The sequence below is a fragment of the Eubalaena glacialis genome, chromosome 4 (genome assembly GCF_028564815.1).
Source record: "Eubalaena glacialis isolate mEubGla1 chromosome 4, mEubGla1.1.hap2.+ XY, whole genome shotgun sequence".
NCBI classification, from domain to species: Eukaryota; Metazoa; Chordata; class Mammalia; order Artiodactyla; family Balaenidae; genus Eubalaena; species Eubalaena glacialis.
Genome location: NC_083719.1, coordinates 64028084 through 64051537, shown reverse-complemented (window position 1 = coordinate 64051537; position 23454 = coordinate 64028084). Strand labels below are relative to the sequence as shown.

The window sequence follows — 23454 nt, the reverse complement described above, 5'->3', positions numbered from 1 at the left end:
CCTTTATGCTTAGCAGTAAAATTAGGTTACAGAACATCAGGAATAAAAAGAAATGTCCAAAAATCTTCCATAGAGGGAAAAAAACAGATAACACAGAAGAATAGGAATCAACACTGACTAAGACTTACAAACGACAAGAAGACAGTGGTGCTCTCTGCAAGGAACATAACCAGAAAACTATTAGTATCCAGAATTTATAGATATCAGATATTGATAAGAAAAAGAAACAAGCCATTTAGCGAAGAGGAAACTCAAGGGGCCAAAAATATATAAAAAGTTGTACCTTCCCACTAGTAATTGGGGAAATGCAAATTAAAACTACAGCGAGGGCTTCCCTGGTGGCGCACTGGTTAAGAATCTGCTTGCCAGTGCAGGGGACATGGGTTCAAGCCCTGGTCCAGGAAGATCCCACATGCTGCAGAGCAACTAAGCCCATGCGCCACAACTACTGAGCCCGCGTGCCACAACTACTGAAGCCTGCATGCCTAGAGCCTGTGCTCCGCAACGAGAAGCTACCGCAATGAGAAGCCCATGCACCACAACGAAGAGTAGCTCCTGCTCACCACTAGAGAAAGCCTGCGTGCAGCAACGAAGACCCAGTGCAGCCAAAAACAGAAAAATAAAATAAATAATTTTTTTAAAAATAAATGAAACTACAGCAAGGTACCATCCATACACATCAGATGTGGCATTCTCTCCAATACTTAACATTGTCAGACTGTTAAAATGTTGGCAATATTTATTAAGGATGAAGATGCACATACCCTTTGACCCAGCAGTTCCACTCAATACCAAGAGAAAACCTCCTACATAAATCTTGAGAAGTTTGTAGAAGAATGTTGCAGCCTTGTTTGTAACAGTGGAAAACAAAACAACCTGCAAGTCCAGTGACAAGAAAATGAGTACGTTACTGTCTTATATTGGGTTTCCCCCAGAGCAGATGCTGAGACTAGAATTTGAATGAAGCAGTTTATTTGATAGATGACACCAGAAAGCACAAATTGGTATGTGGAAAAGTAAAACCGGGAGGGTAAGAAGGCCAGTTCAATGTCAGTGAACAGATTCCCATTGGGTGACAAACTCAATAGTGCTGAGATATCTGGGAAATGGAGGGGAGGAAACCTGGAGTATTTATCCCCAACTCGTTGATTTGGGGCTGCTCCCAGGTTTATCAGCTCCCTGACCTGTGTATGGCTGAACACACTCCAGCTGCTAGAGTCCCAGGTGTTTGCAATAAGAGGCTGCTGGCATGCATAGGAACAGCGAATGCTAAACACTTAAAGCAATTCCATATGTTTATGATTGTGTATGTAAGATTTTCGTACTTTTTAATATAGTAAAAAGTATAAAGCCACACATAGTTTGTTTGAAATATTTTACAATTTAAAAATATACAGAATCAGGAAAATCAATTAGAAGTTCAGGAGAGGAATGATGGTAATTCAGACTAGAGGATTGGGCGTAGTAAAAATATTTGATTTAGGATAGATTTAAAAGTTGGAAGTAGGGACTTCCCTGGTGACACAGTGGTTAAGAATCCACCTGCCAATGCAGGGGACATGGGTTCGATCCCTGGTCCAGGAAGATCCCACATGCTATGGAGCAACTAAGCCCATGCGCCACAACTACTGAGCCTGCACCCTAGATCCTGCGTGCCACAACTACTGAGCCCATGCACAGCAACTACTGAAGCCCATGCACTCTAGGGCCCATGTGCCACAACTACTGAACGCGTGTCCTGCAACTACTGAAGCCCACGTGCCTAGAGCCCGTGCTCTGCAACAAGAGAAGCCACCACAATGAGAAGCCCGTGCACTGCAACAAAGAGTATCCTCTGCTCGTCACAACTAGAGAAAGCCTGCACACAGCAACAAAGACCCAATGCAGCCAAAAATAAGTAAAATTAAATTTTTTTTAAAAGTTGAAGGTAACGGGATTTTCTGGTGGAGTTTGATTTTGGCTTTGGACCCACTGAATTTGAGATACCTTTAAGGAAAGAAGGAAGGAAGGAAGGAGAGAGGGAATAAAAAAATACAAACTGAAATAATAGAACCATGCCTTCAAAATTGAGAGGTTATTTTCAACTGATAAATCTATACTCAGCCAAATAATCAGGGGTGATGCACACCTGAACAGTTGATCTGATAAATGAGTTGGCTACTAAGTCCTAACAGGCAGGACAAAGGGATGATTCATGTCCTGGGAGGGACAAAGTGGGCCACTGTGTGAGAGTTCATCACACTACTCAGAACGGTGTGAGGTTTAAAACTTTAATTATTTCTGGAATTTTCCATTTAATATTTCGGACTGTGGTTGACCTTGGGTAACTAAAACTGCAGAAAGAGAAACCTTGGATAAGGGGGTGCTGCTGTACATTGACATTTCTGTTAAACCTCTTTATCCTTGGGACAAAAAAAAGAGCAAATCACGTTGTGTGCTATTTCAAATAACTCTGCAGTCAATAGTAAAAGTAAATAAATGTGAAATGTGTTTATTGGAAGACAAATTTTAGGTGTCCTCTACCTCCTTGCCCCAGGGCCATAGGACACACAGAAGACAAACACTTGAAGGAATAGACGGTTAATCTGCAAGGAGACGTGATGATACTGGACTCAGGAAAAACTGGAGAGAGCAGAGATTTTCTACTCCATCTACCAGCCAGAATCATTTGGGAAAGGGACCCTGAATGAGACTGCCCCTTTTTCAGCCTCTGCTCACAGCCCCCTTCAAAAGGCCAAAGTTTGCCCACAGGTTGGTTTTGCACTGCCAGTCCTCTTTGAGTGGTGAATTAGCATAACTTAAACCTGGCATATCCCACCCCCACCAACAGCATTTTATTATGAACTCTTTCAAGCACACAGAAGAGTTGAGAGAATTTACCCATCACCTGGATTCTATCATTGTTAACACTGCTATCTCTGCTTTATCACATTTTTAGCCAAACATCCATCTATACATCTTATATTTTGATGCATCTCAAAAGTAAATTGTAGGTGTCAGTATGCTTCATTCATAGATTCTTCAGCTTGTATATCATTAACTATATTTCAATATTTGTTACTCTATTTTGGCAAAATTTACATAGCGAAATGCAGATCTTAAGTGGAGCATTCTACAAGTTTTAACAAAAGCATATGACTGTGTGACACAAACCTCTGTCCATCACCCCAGAAAATTCCCTCATATCCCTTCCTAGTGAATCCCCACCCCGCAGAGGCAACCACTATTCTGGGCTTTTTTTCTCATAGATTAGTTCTTCCTGTTCCTGAACTTCACAGTATGTACTCTTTTGGTCTGGCTTATTTCACTCAGCAAAATTTATTTGAGATTCACCCATGTTGTTGCATGTATCACTGGTTTGTTCCTTTTCATTACTGAATAGTCTTCCATTGTATGGCTGTACCACAGTTTGTTCATTCTCCTGTTGATGGACACGAGGGCTTTTTTTTTTTTTTTTTTTTTTGGGCTGTGTTGGGTCTTCGTTGCTGCACGCGGGCTTTCTCTAGTCGTGGCGAGCAGGGGCTGCTCTTCGTTGCGGTTCACGGGCTTCTCATTGCGGTGGCTTCTCTTGTTGTGGAGCACAGGCTCTAGGTGGGCGGGCTTCAGTAGTTGTGGCTCTCGGGCTCTAGAGTGCAGGCTCACTAGTTGTGGCACACAGGCTTAGTTGCTCCACGGCATGTGGGATCTTCCTGGCCCAGGGATCGAACGCATGTCTCCTGCATTGGCAGGCGTATTCTTAACCACTGCGCCACCAGGGAAGTCCCCATGAGGGCTCTTTTAAGGTGGGATTTGAGCCTGGTATTGAAGGGTCTAGAGGGGTGATGAGTGACAGTCAGGCAGAAGGCAGAGGTATGCTCCAGGCAGAGGGAAAGCCATGAAGAAACCTCATCTCCAGATGTTGGGCTGCACCCTGCAGGCCCGCAAGCCTTGTAGTTACCCAGCCTCAAGACTAAAGAAAGAGACAGAGACACCACCAGTTTATTGGATAGGAGGATCTTACATATCTGAAGCAAAGTCCTACAGTGACATCCCACCCTGTGCAGCAGAGGGCAGGCAGGACCTGGCAGCAGTCTTTCACTACTCCGGGGAGAAGGAGGCTACCCCTTACAGGGGGCATTGACGTCAGGTGGCCTCATCAGTTACCCAGTTACTAATCAAGCCCCATAATTAAGAAGACTGGATAGTCATGTGAGTGAAGCGGGGAATGGAGTAGGGGATGTACAGAGAGCAAGAGAACAACCATCTCAAATGGCCTGACCATACGCCAGATTCCAGAAGCCGGGACAAGGCCTTACCAAGGAAGGTAGGTGTTATAGGCCCTGCCTCCACCAAGTGCCAAGTGCCTACTCCACCTTCATTGTGCCTCTCAATCTGTTCTTTTTCAAAACCATATCTAATTCAGGTCTTTATTTTCTCTCACTTAGACAGTTGGAGGAACCTAAATTGGTGGTTTTTCCATATCTGCTCTCCTTCCCCAACAATCTCTCATAAACATGGCCACCAAGACCAGCTTTCTGAACTGCACCTCTGATTATGTTGCTGTCTCGCCTCCTTAAAGCTCACCCAGCTAAGAACAAATACCACCTGGGCCTTTAGGGTCCTCTGCAGAAGGCATTGATCAACCTCTCCAAACTTATCTACCACTTCCACTCCCCACATGTTATACACAAGCCACACTCAGCTCCTCACAAATCCCCAAACAGACCCAAGCTTTGCCACACACATGTCCTTCCCATGCAGTTCTCTCTGCCTATAATTCCTCCCTCCCTGTATCCTCCATTCTAAGCCATACCTGATACTCAGAGCCCTGCCGAAATCCAAAATGTTACTTCTTTCATGAAGCTTTCCATCTCACCATTCTCTGAATCACCCAGCACTACCTGTCTGTTACAGCCCTTAAATGCAGTTTGCTTCACAGCTATTTGTTATTCTCATCTCCTCTCCTTCATCAACTAGGAATGTTTTCAGCTGCAAGTACCAGAAAACCCAATTGGCAGTGGCTTAAACAAATTGGGATTTACTGACTCAAAACAATTTGGTTTCTTGTTCAAGGTTGCAGAATGGCTTGTACAGCCTCAGAAACGAAGTCCATGGTCACAGCAGGAAGAGAGAAAGGGAGCAATGTCAGGCACATTGCTTTCATCAGGAAAACAAAACTTGTCCCAAATCCTCCTAGCACTAGAGCCTAATTCTAATTCATGCACATCAGAATTTAGGATCGCTGGTTTAAAACTAATCTTGATCTATCATCTGCGGCTGGTATATTGCCCCCACCCCAACAAAATCAGAGGTCTCTTGGCAAGTAAGACAGGAAGATGGATATGAGACTACAATTAACAGTGTTTTTGCTACATCAACTCTGCCTGACTGCCAGCTGTTTCAAGACAGAAACTACATCTTATTCACCTGTCTGCCCTCAAGATGTCTAGCATCTCAAAAATATTGGTTGATTGACCAATCAATAGACAGATGGATGAACAGAATGCCATGCACTGGGGAGGACTATACACTGGGGAGGACCATGCCTGGGGAGGAATTCAACTGAATGGAAGATAGCACAGATCATCACAATGCCGGCCACCAGGAATAGAACTCCAAACGCTTCTGCCCACAGCATCTTAGTATCGGAGTTGCCAAGGAAAACACAATACAGTCAAGCACTGGCTGGAACAACACTTTACTCACATAGAGAAGAAAGAGAGCAAGAGCAGCTCCAATAGTGTACATGGTTCCCCATGGCAAGCAGGTCTGCCTGGCAGCCAGTGCAGGGCAAATGGCCTACTGGCACCCCTCTTGTGCTGTCCTAGAAGGACCCCGACCTCTACTCCGTGGAGTCTGAAATACTGAAAGCCGGGAGTGTGCCTGAGGTCATTGATGCAAATACCTAAGCGGAACAAAGGAGCCCACATTGAGCCTGAAATAGGGAAAGATAACCCTACACAAGGTGGTAAACCCAGCACAGGCTGTGTGGCTCTTTATCTCTTGGTAAAGAAGTGTTCTAGGCCCAAGGCCCATATTTATATGCCTAAGCAGGGGTCAAAATATGTGCCTTACAGCAGTTTGGGTTGAAAGGCACATATGAGACTGCCTTTCCCAACACTTAGATAGATAGATAGATAGATAGATAGATAGATAGATAGATAGATAACAAAATGGGTTAAATAAAATTTTGTATATCATCTTTGAAACCTCATAGCCTGTATAACATTGATTCTTTCGGGAAATGGACTTCAAGTTTTAAACAATCAATTTACAAATGAGTTATTTGCAATAATAATAATAATAATAATAGCAACAACAAGACAATCAACACACAGCTCTTTTAATGAAGTGTTCTTTAGTTGGTTTTATTCTGTAAGAACCGAGTAGAGAAAACCATGCTAATTTCTCTCTTATTCACTGTGTCTCTGGTGGCCGTGTGTGAAAACCTAGGAAGGCAAAACACCTAGAGAGGAAAGAATTGGCTCCCCCCAGCCCCCAGCCACCTTGCATCTACTTTCCTCCCTGGTTACCAGTGCCTCCACTCTCCACAGCTGATAAAAAATTTCCAGGCCTTGAGGCTTAACACACCAACACAGCGCTTGGGGGGTGGAGGGAATTGCAATCTAGAATTGAAATGTCATATTTAATTTCTATCATATATTCAATCTCATTTTAATAAATTCTATGTGGCATCCACATTTGGGGCTGATTTGGCATTTCATTATATCAGCCACATTGCTATAAATGACATTCCCAATCAATAGATTAAAATAAACTTGTGCGCTTTCCCTGCAGTACATTAAAGGTGAAAGCAATGCTCTTCACTCACTGTGTTGATTAAGAATTCACTGCCTTAGCAGATAAACCCCTAATCACAGTGCTTTAACACAATGGAAGTTTATTTCTTGCTCAGATGAAGTCCAACACAGGTGTTTCTGATCAGCAGGCAGCTCTCCAGGTGGTGATTCAGGGATCAAGGGTCATTCCATCCTGTGGCTTCTATCTTCAACTAGGGATTTCCAAGATTATTGCCAAAAAGGAAAGAGCGTGGAGGATCACATGTGGGAGGTCTGACGGGGAGGGCAGGCTGCAAAGTGGCACACAGGACTTTCCCTCACATTCCACTGACCAAAACTTTGTCATATAACCACACCCAACTGCAGGGAGGCTGTAGTCTAGCTGTGGACCAGGAGATAAAGGAAACAGATTTGGTGAACAGCTAGGTAGAAAGGAAAAGAGAAAGATACCAGGATTATAACTTGACCTCTGCTTCTCCATTTTTCTATTTTTGCATCTTTGTTCTGGGGTTAAGAGATTTGGGTGAATAGTTTGGAAATGCCTCTTGCTTCTAGTAAGGGTCCTTGAGGTTTTTGAAAATAGAAGGCTAGAAGGAGTTCATGCTAATTGTTCTTTAATGGTTGTGAGAAATATAAGCAGAGTTCAGGTCTTCTTAGGAAAGAACTCCATATTTTAGGAAAGTGACTCATTCATGGGCAGAGACTAGATCTCTCTTGTAAAGAATGGAAAGAGTAATACCAGTCTTTGCACGTGGAAATAACTTTGTCATTTAGAGCCTTTGTTTAACATTACAGATTGGGCTTGTATTTTAGTTCCATATTACCTATATTCTCATTGCCTATGTCATTATATTTGGTAAAAAGTGTTCTTCTGTTGTGGAATATATTCTTGTTTGGCTCTTCCATCTAGACTAGAAAGCCTGTCCTTCCCCAACAGGCCATTAGTAGCACAGACTTCTCCACATTCTGTCCTCAAAACTTACTCCTGGAAGGAGTAAGATTTCAGGTTGTGAGTGGAAATCAGGTCTGAACTCTGTGGGTCTCATTCGGTGAATGCTCCCTGCTGGTCCTCTCACTCCCTAGAGTTCTCTTGTGTGTATCTCCAGGCAGCCTGACATCCAAACATCTTTCTCACTTCCCTCAGACAGGACTTTGTAGCATCTGAATTGAAATTAAGAATGTTGTCAATTCATTTAGTACAAACTCAGAGGGGCAAGAAGAAAGTTCATCCAGATTGAATGGTTCTGAATTTCCATCTTAAAAACTCCAGCTATTACTCAGGTACACAAATGCGATTGAATTGGTCTGGGTTTTCCATAGAATGTGAAATATATATGTCAAGTCATATATATATATGTATATATATATAGAGAGAGAGAGAAATTTATTTTAAGTAATTGACTCACGTAATTGTGAGCACTGACAAGCCTGAAGTCTGCAGAGCAGGCCAGCAGGCTGGAAATCCAGCCAGGAGTTGACATTGCAATCTTGAGACAAAATTTCTTCTCAAAAAACCCTGCTTTTGATGAAAACTGTAATTCAAAAAGATACATGCACCCCAATGTTCATAGCAACACTATTTACAATAGCCAAGACATCGAAGCAACCTGAGTGTCCATCGACAGATAAATGGATAAAGAAGATGTGATACATATATACAATGCAATACTCAGCCATAAAAAAGAATGAAATGGGCTTCCCTGGTGGCGCAGTGGATAAGAATCTGCCTGCCAATGCAGGGGACATGGGTTCAATCCCTGGTCCAGGAAGATCCCACATGCCAGGGAGCAATTAAGCCCATGAGCCACAACTACTGAGCCTGCGCTCTAGAGCCCGCAAGCCACAACTACTGAAGCCCACGTGCCACAACTACTGAAGCCTGCGTGCCTAGAGCCCGTGCTCTGCAACAAGAGAAGCCACTGCAGTGAGAAGCCTGCACACCGCAACAAAGAGTAGCCCCCGCTCACTGCAACTAGAGAAAGCCCGCATGCAGCAACGAAGACCCAACACAGCCAAAAGTAAAAAAAAAATAAAAAATTAAATTAAAAAAACAAAAAAAGCAAAAAAAAAAAAGAATGAAATAATTCCATTTGCATCAACATGGATGGACCTAGAGATTATCACATTAAGTGAAATAAGTCAGGCAGAGAAAGATAAATATCATATATCACTTATACGTGGAATCTTTAAAAAAATGATACAAATGAACTTATTTACAAAACAGAAACAGACTCACAGACATAGAAAACAAACTTATTGTTACCAAAGGGGAAAGGACTGGAGGGGATAAATTAGGAGTTTGGGATTAACAGACACACTACTATATATAAAATAGATAAACATCAAGGACCTACTGTGCAGCACAGGGAACTGTACTCAATAGCTTGTAATAACCAAAATGGAAAAGAATCTGAAAAAGAATATGTGTATATCTGAATCACCCGAAAAAACATTGTAAATCAACTATGTTTCAATTTAAAAAAATTATCAGGGCAGAAAAAAAAAAACCAAAAACCTGCTTTTGCTCTAAAGCCTTCGACTGATTAGATCTGGCCCACCCATGTTGTTAAGGGTCATCTCCTTTACTTAAGGTCTACTGATTGTGGGTGTTAACTATATCTACAAAACACCTTTATGGCAATACCTAGATTCATGTTTGATTAACCTACCAAGTACTACAGCCTGGCCAAGTTAACCCAGGAAACTTACCATCACAGTAATCAAAGTAATCAAAAATGTGATTGTGCAATATGCCTCCTTGCAGTTATTTCCTTTTCACATCAGGAAGCTTTTTGAAATAAAGGCAACACTCTCTTAAGCACTAATGTCACACTTCTTGGTCTATCAGGATGCTTTTTCTTAAAGACTTTGTGGTTCTGTCTAAATGGAATGTCAACCAGACTGGAGGTTTTTGATTTATGATTGGGTCTAAATTGTCACATCCTCCATAGTTCAGTGATGCTTCAAGCTTAGATTAAAAATAAAAAGTGAACTCTAACTCTTCAGATTGTATCCCCTTGCCCCTGAAAATCCAGCTCCAACACAACCTCTCACTCTTGCTTTTTATCAGCGCCTCCAGGTATCTGTAGCTTCAAAAAACATTCCTTTGGAAAATCAAATCTGAAAACATTCAAAGTGCTGGCCTTCAGCTCTGCAATCTTTTGACAATAATGTGCATTGAATGAAGTTTGTCAAAATCTGTTTCTTTTCATAGCCTGTGGCTTGTGAGTGATTTCTGGGGATTGTTGATTATGAAATAAGCTCTCTTCAGTCGGTTTCAAAAGATGATCCCCAGGTAGGTAATCGTCAAGTAGAGACATCTTTTCAGAGAAACGCAGGGGTGAGCAAGCCCCTCTGGGCCTGTGTTGTCACTGCCCAGAGTCGTGGACCTGCCCATTCAGCCCTTGAAAGGTAGCACTGAGCGCCCGCCAGGAGCCATGGAGCCTGCTCCCCCACAGGCAGGTGCGTGGGGTGCTTCAGCGTTTTGTACTGTAACTTTTCAACACAAATTCTAAAGCCGGGGAAGAGGGCAGGAAAACAACCAGGCTTCAATACGAGCCAGCCGTCAGATCCATCCTTGAGTCACTCTGTTAAGTGGAACCAGTAATTGTCTCGTTGGAGACCTGCAGAAATAGCTCATGGGAGAGAACGATTTGTACCTGGAATATATTCATTAGCTTGTATGTCAAAAGGCCACACGTGGATAGAAACCATAATCTTGGTATTTCTTTGCACTCTGCAGCCTTGAGACTTCAAGGGCAGAAGCCCACGTGTCCAGGTGGCCACCTGTCAACCTCTCCTACCGGCCTGCCTGGCAAGCCAGGTAGCAGGTGGAAGTGGTGGGAGGGGGCAGCTGGAAACCCAGGGATTTAGGTCCAAAGAGAGCAGAGAAGATGGATGCATTGTACAAATAAGCACTCCATTAAAGGCCTGTTTCTGGTTTCTTGGGACCCTCCTACTGGTCTAGCTTATATATTTATTTATTTATTTATTTATTTATATTTTTGGCTGCATTGGGTCTTTGTTGCAGCGCACGGGCTTTCCCTAGTTGTGGTGAGAGGGGGCTACTCTTCGTTGCGGTGCATGGGCTTCTCATTGAGGTGGCTTCTCTTGTTGCGGAGCACGGGCTCTAGGCATGTGGGCTTCAGTAGTTGTGGCACGTGGGCTTCAGTAGTTGTGGCACGTGGGCTCAGTAGTTGTGGCTCGCGGGCTCTAGAGTGCAGGCTCAATAGTTGTGGCGCACGGGCTTAGTTACTCTGCTGCATGTGGGATCTTCCCGGACCAGGGCTCGAACCTGTGTCTCCTGCATTGGCAGGCGGATTCTTAACCATTGCACCACCAGGGAAGTCCTACTGGTCTAGCTTAAATTGAGAGGGGATTTGGTGCTCCTCACTGGCTGTTTCCTCCCATTCATACTCACAGTTACAGCTCTTTTCATTTTCATTAAATACATTTAATATGCACCATTTTTGCATGGCCCTCTGCTAAAATCTGCACAAAGGCAACGTCCCTAGCCCTGAAATTGTGAAAAGAGCACTGGACTCAGGGAAAGAAGGCCTGGGTTTCAATCTGGAATGTTCATTAAAAACCTTAGTTGCAAGGAACAAATCCTCACTGGAATCATCTCGTGATTGGGTGGGACAGGGTATTGACTGTAAAGATACACACAACTTGACCTGGGAAGGTGAAGGCCATCTGGAAGCGGAAGCAGGGTAGGGGAGGGGGTGGGGGGATGGAGCTGTGCTGGTTGTCAGTTGTGGTTTCTTTCCTGCTGTCTGATTTCCTCTGTGTGCCCTTGTAACTCCAGCCTACCATCCCCAAAGGCTTTTTTTGGGATCCCACTACTAACTAACTCCTCAATTTCCACGTTTCTTAATTCAAATTCCCAAGCAATAATATGATTATTCCAGCTTTTAAAGTCAGGCCTCACAATAGCCCAATAAGGATTGGCTGCTTTGGGACAAGGGCCCTCCCCTGGCCAATCGGCTGCCTTGAGCAGCCCACTTCCTTCCTTCTCTAAAGAGATGTGGCGGGCCAGGCATTCTGAGGCTTGGCTTGTCCAACACACTTAAGCAGGTTATTTAACCTCTCCCAGACCACTGTTCCTCAACTGTATTAGGATGCTAGCACCTGCGCAGCCAACAGAGTTATCATTCATGCATTCAAAATCATGTATTAATGCAAAACAAAACTACAATGAGGTACCACCTCACACCAGTCAGAATGGCCATCATTAAAAAGTCTACAGGGCTTCCCTGGTGGCACAGTGGTTAAGAGTCCGCCTGCCAATGCAGGGAACACAGGTTCGGTCCCTGGTCTGGGAGGATCCCACGTGCCACAGAGCAACTAGGCCCGTGCACCACAACTACTGAGCCTGTGCACCTAGAGCCCGTACTCCACAACAAGAGAAGCCACTGCAATGAGAAGCCCGCGCACCGCAACGAAGAGCAGCCCCCGCTTGTGGCAACTAGAGAAAGCCCGCATGCAGCAACGAAGACCCAATGCAGCCAAAAATAAATAAATAAAATAAATAAATTTATTTTTTAAAAAAGGTCTACAAATAATAAATGCTGGAAAGGATGTGCAGAAAAGGGAACCCTCCTACACTGTTGGTGGGAATGTAGATTGGTGCAGCCATTATGGAAAACAGTATGGAGGTTCCTCAAAAAACTAAAAATATAGTTGCCATATGATCCAGCAATCCCACTCTTGGGCATATATCCAGACAAAACTATAATTAGAAAAGATACATGCACCCATATGTTCATAACAGCACTATTTATAGCCAAGACATGGAAAAAACCTAAATGTCCATAGACAGATGAATGAATAAAGAAGATGTGGTATATATATACAGTGGAATATTACTCAGCCATATAAAAGAATGAAATAATGCCATTTGCAGCAACATGGATGGACCATGGACCTAGAGATGGACCTAGAGATTATCATGCTAAGCGAAGTAAGTCAGAAAGAGAAAGACAAATAACATATGATATCACTTATATGTGGAATTAAAATACAATACAAATCAACATATCTATGAAACAAAAACAGACTCACAGATATAGCAAACAGACTTGTGGTTGCCAAGGGGGAGGTGAGGTAGGGGAGGGAAGGAATGGGAGTTTGGGATTAGCGGAGGCAAACTATCATATATAGGATGGATAAACAACAAGGTCCTACTGTATAGCACAGGGAACTATATTCAATGTCCTGTGACAGGGACTTCCCTGGTGGTCCAGTGGCTAAGACTCCATGCTCCCAATGCAGGGGGCCCGGGTTCAATCCCTGGTGGGGGAACTAGATCCCACATGCCACAACTAAGAGTTCACATGCTGCAACTAAAGATCCCGCATGCTGCAACTAAAGATCCTGAATGCCATGACAAAGATCCCGTGTGCCGCAACTAAGACCTGGCACAACCAAATAAATAAATAAATAAATATTTTTAAAAAAATATCCTGTGACAAATCATAATGGAAAGGAATACGAAAAAGAATATATATATTTACATATATTTGCATATATGTATAACTGAATCTAAATATAATTTGCTGTACAGAAGAAATTAACACAAAATTATAAATCAACTATACTTCAATAAAATTAAAAAAAAAAAAAAAAAGCATTTACTGAGCTTCTATATGAAGCACTTTGATTGAGTGCTCCAGGCATTGTGCTTAGCAATAGGGTTACAAGAGTGAGTAAAACTTATGTATATCTGCCCTCATGGAGTTGACCATCCAGGATCAAACAAGATCGTATCTGTGAAAGCAGCCCCAACCGTCCCACCTACAGCCCCACTGCAGACCTAGTGTTAAGATGCCTTCCTTCAGTCTTTTTCATAAGCATGTACTGCAAGTCATAGCAGCACTAGGGATCCAAAGATAAATAAGACATGGTTTCTGATCTCAAGGAGCTCACAGTCTATTTGAGAAACAAACATGCAAGAAAACAGTGATGGTGCCGAAGCACAAGTTAGCAGGTAGCGGATGAGGTAGGGAAAAAGGAACCTCAGCTTGGCTGAGTAAGTCAGAGGAGGCTTCTCAGAGAAGGTGACACCTGAGCTGAGATATAAAGGACGAGGAGACATTTGTCAGATGTTCAAGCAGTGGAGGGTGGTAGGGTGAGGAAGGACTATGGACATTCCAAGCAAAGAAAATAACATGCAAAGCACAGTGGTTGTAGAGATTATGGGGAGTTCCAAAAACAGAAACACTCTAGGATTGCCGGAACCTGAAGTTTAAGAAATATGGCCCAAAATGAAGCTAGAAGAGTAGCAAAGGCCAAATAATCATGTAGAAGTTTGGATGCCTTGCTAAGTTGTTTGAGTTTTATCCCATGCCCTTTGGGGAGTCATGAAAGAATTTAGATTAGTGGATCAATCTCGGTCATTAATCGGAGTCATTTCAGATTTACTTTTTACAATGAGCAAGCTGGGGGACAGAGCAAGACTGGATTGGAGAGGGGCAAGAACAGAGGCAGAGATGTGGTAAAGACACAGATACAACAGTCTCAAGGAGAGACAATGAGGACCTGATCTGATGAGGGAAGAGTGGGTAGGAGAGGACGTAAGCATCTCCAGAGAGTTTTAGAAGGTAGAATTTGCAGAACTTGGTGATCGTTTTGAAAGTAGGGAAGAGAAGGGATGAGAAGATGACTCCCAGGGTTCTAGCTTGAGGGTCTAGGGAGGAGAGGAGCGCTGAGCCCCAGAGAAGGAGTTCAGAAAGGAAGCAAGCAGGGAGGCGCTACCTCCATTGGGACAGATAGAGTTTGAGGTGCCTCTGGAACATGCAGAGATGTTGAGGGGCTCTGCAGCTGGATGTGCCAGCCTGTTGCTCATCATAGGAGGCTGCAATGGAGGTCCAGATGTGGACACATCAAAATGTGAAAGCATCTGAGACGATGGGTCAAGAGAAGGTATAGTGTGAGAGGGATGGTCCATGGTAGGGACCTTGGGCAGACACCTGTCTGCAGGGGTGAGGGAGACTCATTAATTGGAAGAAAACCCCACCGTCCCTAAGACTAGCTGCTCACTCCCATCCTGCCACTCAGAAGTATGCTCTGGACAGAGACAGAACAAATCATTATTCTCTGACAAAGATTAGAGGTGTTTGCCTTAACTAAGAATTTGATCTGGACCAACATACGGGTAAGCTGTAGTTTCAAAGTTTTAGCCGTGTGTGTGTGTGTGTGTGTGTGTGTGTGTGTTTACGTAGCATTCGGGGTAGATGTTCTCTGAAAGGCTCAGTAATGTGCTGTTTTTCTTATGCTTCCTGAGTCTCTAGCCCAGTCCAGAACTCCTAGTGCTCTGCCTAGTAATATACTTGGCTATCCCCATTGTGAACACAAGAAACTGTCCTGGCAAACATGTTCTAGAGAAGGATTTAAGATGGGGGCTGGGGGGGAACATGTATGTATAGATTAGCTGAAAGGAAAGATGTCAATGAAGCCGAGAATGAAGATAGACAAAAGTGAGAGAGGGAAGTGATGGAGAGGGAGGACGCCCCTGAGGGCTTCAGAGCAGAGGTGAGGGGGCTGGTCCTGAAGAGCAGGTGGCAAGAAGGAAGGAGTCAGGAGGGGGGCCCAGCTCGCAGGGTAAGTGAAGGAAAGGAAGTCATATGTGTAATTGAAGATAATTCATATGCAGAGCTTAAACCCCTGTGAATATGGAGAGATGGAGCAAGCCTCTCTGAGAAGAGAGAGTACATGCTTATGCCATGTGGGCTCCAGAACAGGCAGCAATGTGACATGGAGCTGACGAGGGGTCATAGATATATAAAGAACAAGCCAGCCTATATTTGCAGTAGTGTATGTAGCATCTGTCAAGGTCATGTATAGTTGGGGATGAAAGTAGACATCTCATATATTCCAGTTTTTCAGTAGAAAAGGATGCAGGGAAAGTCATCATTTCTCTTTAATAAACCCATAATAAATCATAGAGAATACTAAAAGAAAACACATGGATTGATTGAACTTTGGGCAATCACGTACCTTTTAAAAAAAAGTTTCAGTCTCCATAATATATAAAAAGTACTGAAGAATAAAGAAGAAAAGGAGCAAAGGGCTAATAGAAAAATGGCAAAAGATAAGAACAGAAAGGTCACAGAAAAAACACAAATGGACCTTACATATGTGAAAAGCTGCTCACATCACTAAAAATAAGAAAAATGCCAATTAAAATTGCACCATAAAACTGAAAAGCTTGACAGCATACTCTGGTACAACTCCCATGGAGGGAAATTTGGCAGAGTCAAGTACACAGCACTACGTATGTAGTCTTTTGCCAAAAAACTTAATCTGAATTGAATCAAGCCTCCAGACCCAAATTCTAATTTATTAGAATGCAGAGGATAAAGGAACAAGTCAAATCGCACCATCATAAAACCAGAGTGTTGAATATTTTTTAAGAAAACTAGATTGGACTCTGAAAAATGTCAATGCCGTAAACTAGAAATGACCCAAATGCCCATCAACAGTGGCATGGATAAATTTTGGTACAATCCTATATTGTAATGCTATACAGCAAGAATGAATGAACTTCAACTGCACACAAGAGAATAGATAAATTTCACAAATATAATGATGAGTAAAAGAAACAGAAACAGAAGAATCATTACGCTACAGTTCAGTTTACATAAAGTTCATAAACAGGCAAAACTAATCTAGGGTGTTTTAAGTCAGGATCCTGGTTACACTTAGGGGAATAGTGATGGGAAGAGATCAGGGCTGTTCAGTTTGTGAAAATTCAGTCATAAACTTAAAATCTGTCTATTTATCTTTCTTTTAAAACTTTTTTTAAAAAATTGTGGTGTACACATACAGTGAAGGGCATAAAGTAATAATCTTAATACATACTGTTAGATGGATTTTTTACAATTATATGCAACTTGTAACCACCACCCACATCAAGATATAGAACATTTTCAACACTCCAGAAAGTTCCATGATGCCCATTTCCCATCTAAAAATCACACACACACACATACACACACTATTCTGACTCCTATCATATTGGATTAGTTTTTCATGTGCTGAACTTCATCCGACTTCTGTGTCTGATCTTTTTTTGCTCAGCATAACACCTGTGAAGTTTATCCTGACTGCTGTATGTGTCAATAGTTTTTTAAGTTGCATAATAGTCCATTGTCTGAATATAGCACATTATATTTCTTGATTCTCCTGTTGGTGGATATTTGAGTTGTTTCTAGTGTTGAATTATAAATAATTCCTGTACATATCTTTGGCGGACACAGGCACTCATTTCTCTTTGGTTATAAATCTAAGAGTGGACTTGCCGAGTCATCAAGTGGACCTATGTTTAGCTTTAGTAGATACTGCCAAACAATTTCAGAAGTAGTTGTACCAGCCTTACTCTTACCAGCAATATATGACATATTTGAGATATTCTAATATTTCCATGACCTCTTCAACTCTTGGATTTGTCATCTTTTTAATTTTAGCTATTTTGATGAGTGGATAATCGTATCTCACTGTGGTTTTAATTTGCATTTCTCTTATGACTAATGAGTCTAACACCTTTACATATGTTTATTAGTCACTTGGATATCTTTTTTGTAAGGTACTTGTTAATGCTTTTGTCCATTTTTTTAAAGCTTGGGTTTTGTTTTGTTTAGTTACTTGTAGTTGTTCTGTATATTCTGAAACTCAGAAAATTGTCAAATACAAGCACTGAAGCTGTCTTCTCATCTGTGGCTTTCTTTTTGCTTTCTTTATTGTGTCTTCTGATGAACAGTCTTTATTTTAATGAGGTCCAATTTATCAGGTTTTCTTTTTCTTTTAAGGTTAATGCTTTTGTTTAATATTTTAGATATATTTATCTTCCTAAGGACAGAAAGACTTTTTTCTTTGTTTTCTTTTAGAAACTTTATTGTTTCACTTGACACATCTAGGTCTATGATCCACCTTAAATTACTTTTTGTATGTCATGTGAGGTAGGGGTCAATTTTATTTTATTTTCTATATAAATACCCCATTGCTCCAAGGCCATCTATTAAAAAGGTAATACTTTCCCCCACATGACTGCAGTAGTGCTTTTATCATATTTCAAGGGACAATATGTGTTTGCATACATTTCTGGACTCCCTGTTTTATGCCATTGATCTATTTGACACTATCTTGATTATTCTTCCTTTAATGAAAGTCTTGAAATCTTATAGTACACATCCTCCAAATTTGTTTCTTATTCAACATTGCCTTGACTATTCTAGGTGCTTTGCAGTACCACATAAATTTTAGAATCACCTTGTCAATTTCCATTTTAATTGGAATTATTATGAATCTAAAGATTAACTATGTAGATTTAACATCTTTCCATTTATTTAGGTCTTCTTTAATTCTCTCATCAACATTTTATACTTCTTAGTGTAGAGGAGAGGTCTTTTACATCTTTTGTTAGGTTTGCTTGTGGGAATTTGGTGTTTTTTGATGGTGTTATAATTAAATTTTTTACATTCATTTTCATTTTTTGTTGCTAGTATATATAAATGATTTTTTAATATAAATGTATTTTACTTATTTCTTTTTGGCTGCATTGGGTCTTCATTGTGCATGCGGGCTTTCTCTAGTTGTGGTGAGCGGGGGCTACTCTTCGTTGCAGTGCACAGGCTTCTCACTGCAGGGGCTTCTCTTGTTAAGGAGCACGGGCTCTAGGTGCTTGGGCTCAGTAGTTGTGGCTCATGGGCTCTACAGCGCAGGCTCAGTAGTTGTGGTGCACCGGCTTAGTTGCTCCGCAGCATGTGGGATCTTCCTGGACCAGGGATCGAACCTGTGTCCCCTGCATTGGCAGGTGGATTCTTAGCCACTGCACCACACTGCAATAATTTCTAGGAGGTCCCCAGAAATTATTTTTGAATAATGACCTTATATCAAGAGACCTTGATGAATTTGTTTATTCTAATAGTTTATAGATTATTTGGGGTTTTCTTTGTATATAATCATATCATCTGTAAGTAAAGATAGTTTTCTTTCTTCCTTTCCAAACTTTACACCTATTTATTTATTTTTCTAGCTTATAATGCAGGCTACAACTTCCAATGATTTTTGTACTTTTCTATATGTACAGTATAAGTCAAAAATTTTTTAACTTAGTGGCATAACTGAGCTAGACTAACAGAGACTAAAATGACATAACCAAATGTAATGCATGAAAACTTATTGAATCTTGGTTTTAAACTATTTACAAAAGACATGTTTTACAACTGGCAAATCTGAACATGATCTGAGTATTAAATGATTAAATGATATTACTGTTAATTTTTTGAAAACAGTTTGAGAATAGTGTTGTAGTTATGTAAAAATGTACTACTCTGAGGAGATAAATGTTTATTTAGAGAGTAATGCTAATCATGACAAGTATTTTTAAACAGTTCAACAAAAATGTATGCATGTGTATGTGTTTGTATGTATACATGTATGGAGAGAGAGACAGAGAAAGCAGACGTGGCAAAATGTTAACAATTCTTGAATCTAAATAGAGAATTGTGGTGCACAGTTGGAGTGGCTTCCATGATCACCACCTCCTGGAGTTCATGCTCTTTTGTGATGCCTTGTCCTTGACTGTGAGCAGGACTTGTGACTTGTTTGTAGACAATAAAATATGGCAAAGATGTAGGGTGCACATATTTATGTGTACGTGATTATGTGATTAAGTTACATAAGACTCCAGTTTCTGTCTTAGTGGAGTCTCTCTCTCCCTTGCTAGCTTTGAGGAAGCAAGTGGCCATGTTGGGAGCCCCACATGGCAAGGAACTGCGGTAGCCTCTAGGATCTGAAGATGGCTTCCAGCTGACAGCCAGAAAGAAACTGAACTCCTCAAAGAACTGAATTCTGCCAACAACCTGAGTGAGCTTAGAAGCAGATCCTTCCCCAGTTGAGCCTCAGATGAGACCACGGCCCTGGTCACCACCTTGTGCAGCCTTGAGAGACGCTAAGAACAGGACCCAGCTAAGCCATGCCAAGATCGTGAATCACAAAAACTGTGAGATAACAGATATGTGTTGTTTTAAGGTGTTAAATTTGTGATGATATTTTTGTGTAGTAACAGAAAACTAACACAAGGTGTGATGGTTAATTATGTCAACTTAACTGGGCCACAGGGTTGCCAGATATTTGGTCAAACTTTATTCTGGATATTTCTGTGAGGGCGTTTTTGGGTGAGATTAACATTTAAATAGGTATACCTAGTAAAGCAGATTGCTCTCCCTAATGTGGGTGGGCCTCATCCAATCAGTTGAAGGCCTGAATAGAACAGAAAAGCTGACCTTTCCCCAAGTAAGAGAATTCTTTCTGCCTGACTGTCTTTGAACTGGGACATTACCTTTTTTTTCCTGTTTTCAGACTCAAACTGAAACATCCATTCTTCCTGGGTCTCAAGGCTGCTGGCCTTTGAAGAAGAACTACACCATCAGCTCTCCTGATTTTCAGGCCTTCAGGATACATAAGGATATACAGATATCACTGCAATATTCTTTCAACTTTTCCACATGTTTGAAAATATTCAAAATAAAAATGGGGGAAAATGCTCTGAAGTCAGGAAGTGGCAGGAGACAGTTCAAAGAAGGCTCCTATGAAAATTCGCTAGATTTTTTCCCTCTTATTCTCAACCTCTCTCCTTTCCATTTTTTCTCAGTGAATCTACTTTATTTAATATGAGATTTTTAAAATTTTATTTTATTGAAGTATAGTTGATTTACAATGTTGTGTTAATTTCTACTGTGCAGCAAAATGATTGTTATACATATATATACATTCTTTTTCATATTCTTTTACATTATGGTTTATCACATGATATTGAGTATAGTTCCCTGTGATATACAATAGGACCTTGTTGTTTATCCATTCTATATAATAGTTTGTATCTGCTAATCCCAAACTCCCAATCCATCCCTCTACCACCCTCCCCCCTTAGCAGCCACAAGTCTGTTCTCTATGTCTGTGAGTCTGTTTGTATTTTGTAGATAAGTTCATTTGTGTCATATTTTAGATTCCACATAATATGAGATTTTTTAACACACAATAGCCACTGTAGTTAAACATAAATAATAAATCTACCCTTTTTTGTAGAGATTTATCCTCTATAAACATTATACTGAGAAAGTTTGGCCTTAACCTTTGTTCTGCAAATGTTTCAGAATCTTTTTCTACTGCCACACTACAAGATAAATGTCAGTCTAAATGAAGGCTTTTCTGTAAAACTCAGCAGCTTCACAGATGGCCTCTAATCCACACTCATAAAAGACAAGACTACATTTTTTTGGTTGAAAATAATTTCAAAAGCTCTTCTTAAGTTCCCACCAGAACATAATGCTACTTTTGATGCTGCATGAGGTCAGTTAAATAAAGTCAGGCAGTGTTCTCCAGGAGTTATCAACCAAACTGAGAAAATTACATAAAAATTATGGTTTTACCTAGGATTAATATAAACACTTTTCCCAGAAACCTCAATAACTACATATGGCCAAATCACTGCTTTGCCCCAGGTTGCTTCCTCTGATGTGACTTGATGAATAATCCTTCACAGAAAGTGAACAAGGTTAGCCGAAGGCAAACAATGGAGGTATGCCTCAAATTCATTTTCGTAAAAGCATACCTTAAAGAAACCTCTAACCATTGAGAGCATATTTTTAAGGAGGTCCGTCACATAGTAAAGCAGTTTCTGGCTTGGGCTACACATTAGAATCACCTGGGGATCTTAACAAAACACTGGTGCTATGGGCCTTCCCTGGTGGTCCAGTGGCTAACACTCCGTGCTCCCAATGCAGGGGGCCTGGGTTCGATCCCTGGTTGGGAAACGATATCCCACATGCATGCCCCAACATGAGTCCTCATGCCGCAACTAAGAAGTCTGCACGCCGCAACAAAGATCCCTCATGCCACAACTAAGACCCAGCACAGCCAAAACAAGTAGATGATAGATAGATAGACAGATAGATAGATAGATAGATAGATAGATAGATAGATAGATAGATAGATAGATAGAAAATCTCAGCAGAGAACTGGAAATTATTATTAAAAAAAAAAAAACAAAACATTGGTGCAAGAATTTCCATCCCCCATCCCAGAAAGTCCAATGTTGGTTTGGTATCAGGATTTTTAAGTTTCTTTTGTGCAACAAAGGTTTAGGAATTATTGTAATAGAAGGACCATATATGTAAACTCTTTACATATTCTTAGATTACATGCAGAAACTAATTTGAATCAACTGTACTAAATGGTGGATACTCATAATCTAGGCCACTCATGCTATACCAAAATGCACAAACCTAGAGGAAGAAAGAAATGGTCTAAGATGCAGAAAGGATTCAAAATGCTGTCAGATTAGGAATTGCTATAGCAACAGGTGATGTTGATTCTGAAAAGAAAGACCCGGAACCCAAGAGCTGCCATCACATAATTCAGGGGTACACCAAAGGGCAGAGCTAGAGTTATGGATGACAGCTAAAGGAAGCTATATTTTGGTGCAATATAAGACTTTCTTAAAAAGCAGTGTATCTGTGGAACATTCTTTGACATAAATCATAGCAATATTTTTTTTTTGGATCTGTCTCCTAAAGCAAAGGAAATAAAAATAAACAAATGGCACCTAATTAAACTTAAAAGCTTTTGCACAGCAAAAGAAACCATCAACAAAATGAAAAAACAACCTACTAAATGGGAGAGAATATTTGCAAATGATGTGATCAATAAGGGGTTACTCTCCAAAATATATAAACAGCTCATATCAACTCAATATCAAAAAAACAAACAACCTGATTAAAAAATGAGCAGAAGACCTGAATAGACATTTTTCTAAAAAAGACATACAGATGGCCAACAGGCACATGAAAAGATGCTCAACATCATTAATCATTAGAGAAATGCAAATTAAAACCACAATGAGATATCACCTCTCACCTGTCAGAATGGCGATCATGAAAAAGAACAGAAATAACAAATGTTAGCAAGTATGTGGAGAAAAGGGAACCCTCATACATTGTTGGTAGGGATATAAATTGGTGCAGTCACTGTGGAAAACAGTATGGAGGTTTCTCAAAAAACTAAAAATAGAACTACCATATGACCCAGCAATTCCACTCCTGGGCATATATTCAAAGAAAATGAAAACACTAATTAAAAAAGATACATGCACCCCAATGTTCATAGCAGCATTATTTACAATTGCCAATATATGGAAGCAACCTAAGTGTCCATCTAAGCAACCTAAGGAATGGAGATAAACACACACACACACACACACACACACATACACACACACAATGGAATACTATTCAGCCATAAAGAAGAATGAATTTTTGCCATTTTTAACAACATGAATGGACTTGGAGGATATTATGCCAAGTGAAAAAAGTCAGACCGAGAAAGACAATTATTGTATGATGTCACTTGTATGTAGAATCTAAAAAATAAAACAAACCAGTGAATATAACAAAAAAGAAACAGACTCACAGATATAGAGAACAAACTAGTGGTTACCAGTAGGGAGAGGGAAGGGGCGAGGGGCAAGATAGGGGTAGGGGATAAAGAGGTACTAACAACTATGTATAAAATGAATAAGCTACAAGGATATAGTGTACAACACAGGGAATATAGCCAATATTTTATAATAACTATAAATGGAATATAACCTTTAAAAATTGTGAATCACTATGTT

The 23454-nt window shown here is 40.9% G+C and overlaps 1 protein-coding gene across 1 annotated transcript in view; it reads right to left on the bottom strand.

Annotated features, from left to right (window-relative positions):
• MSH3 (mutS homolog 3) overlaps positions 1–23454 on the bottom strand; it is a 262769-nt gene that overhangs the window by 214691 nt on the left and 24624 nt on the right. The gene's annotated exons all lie outside the window — the stretch shown is intronic.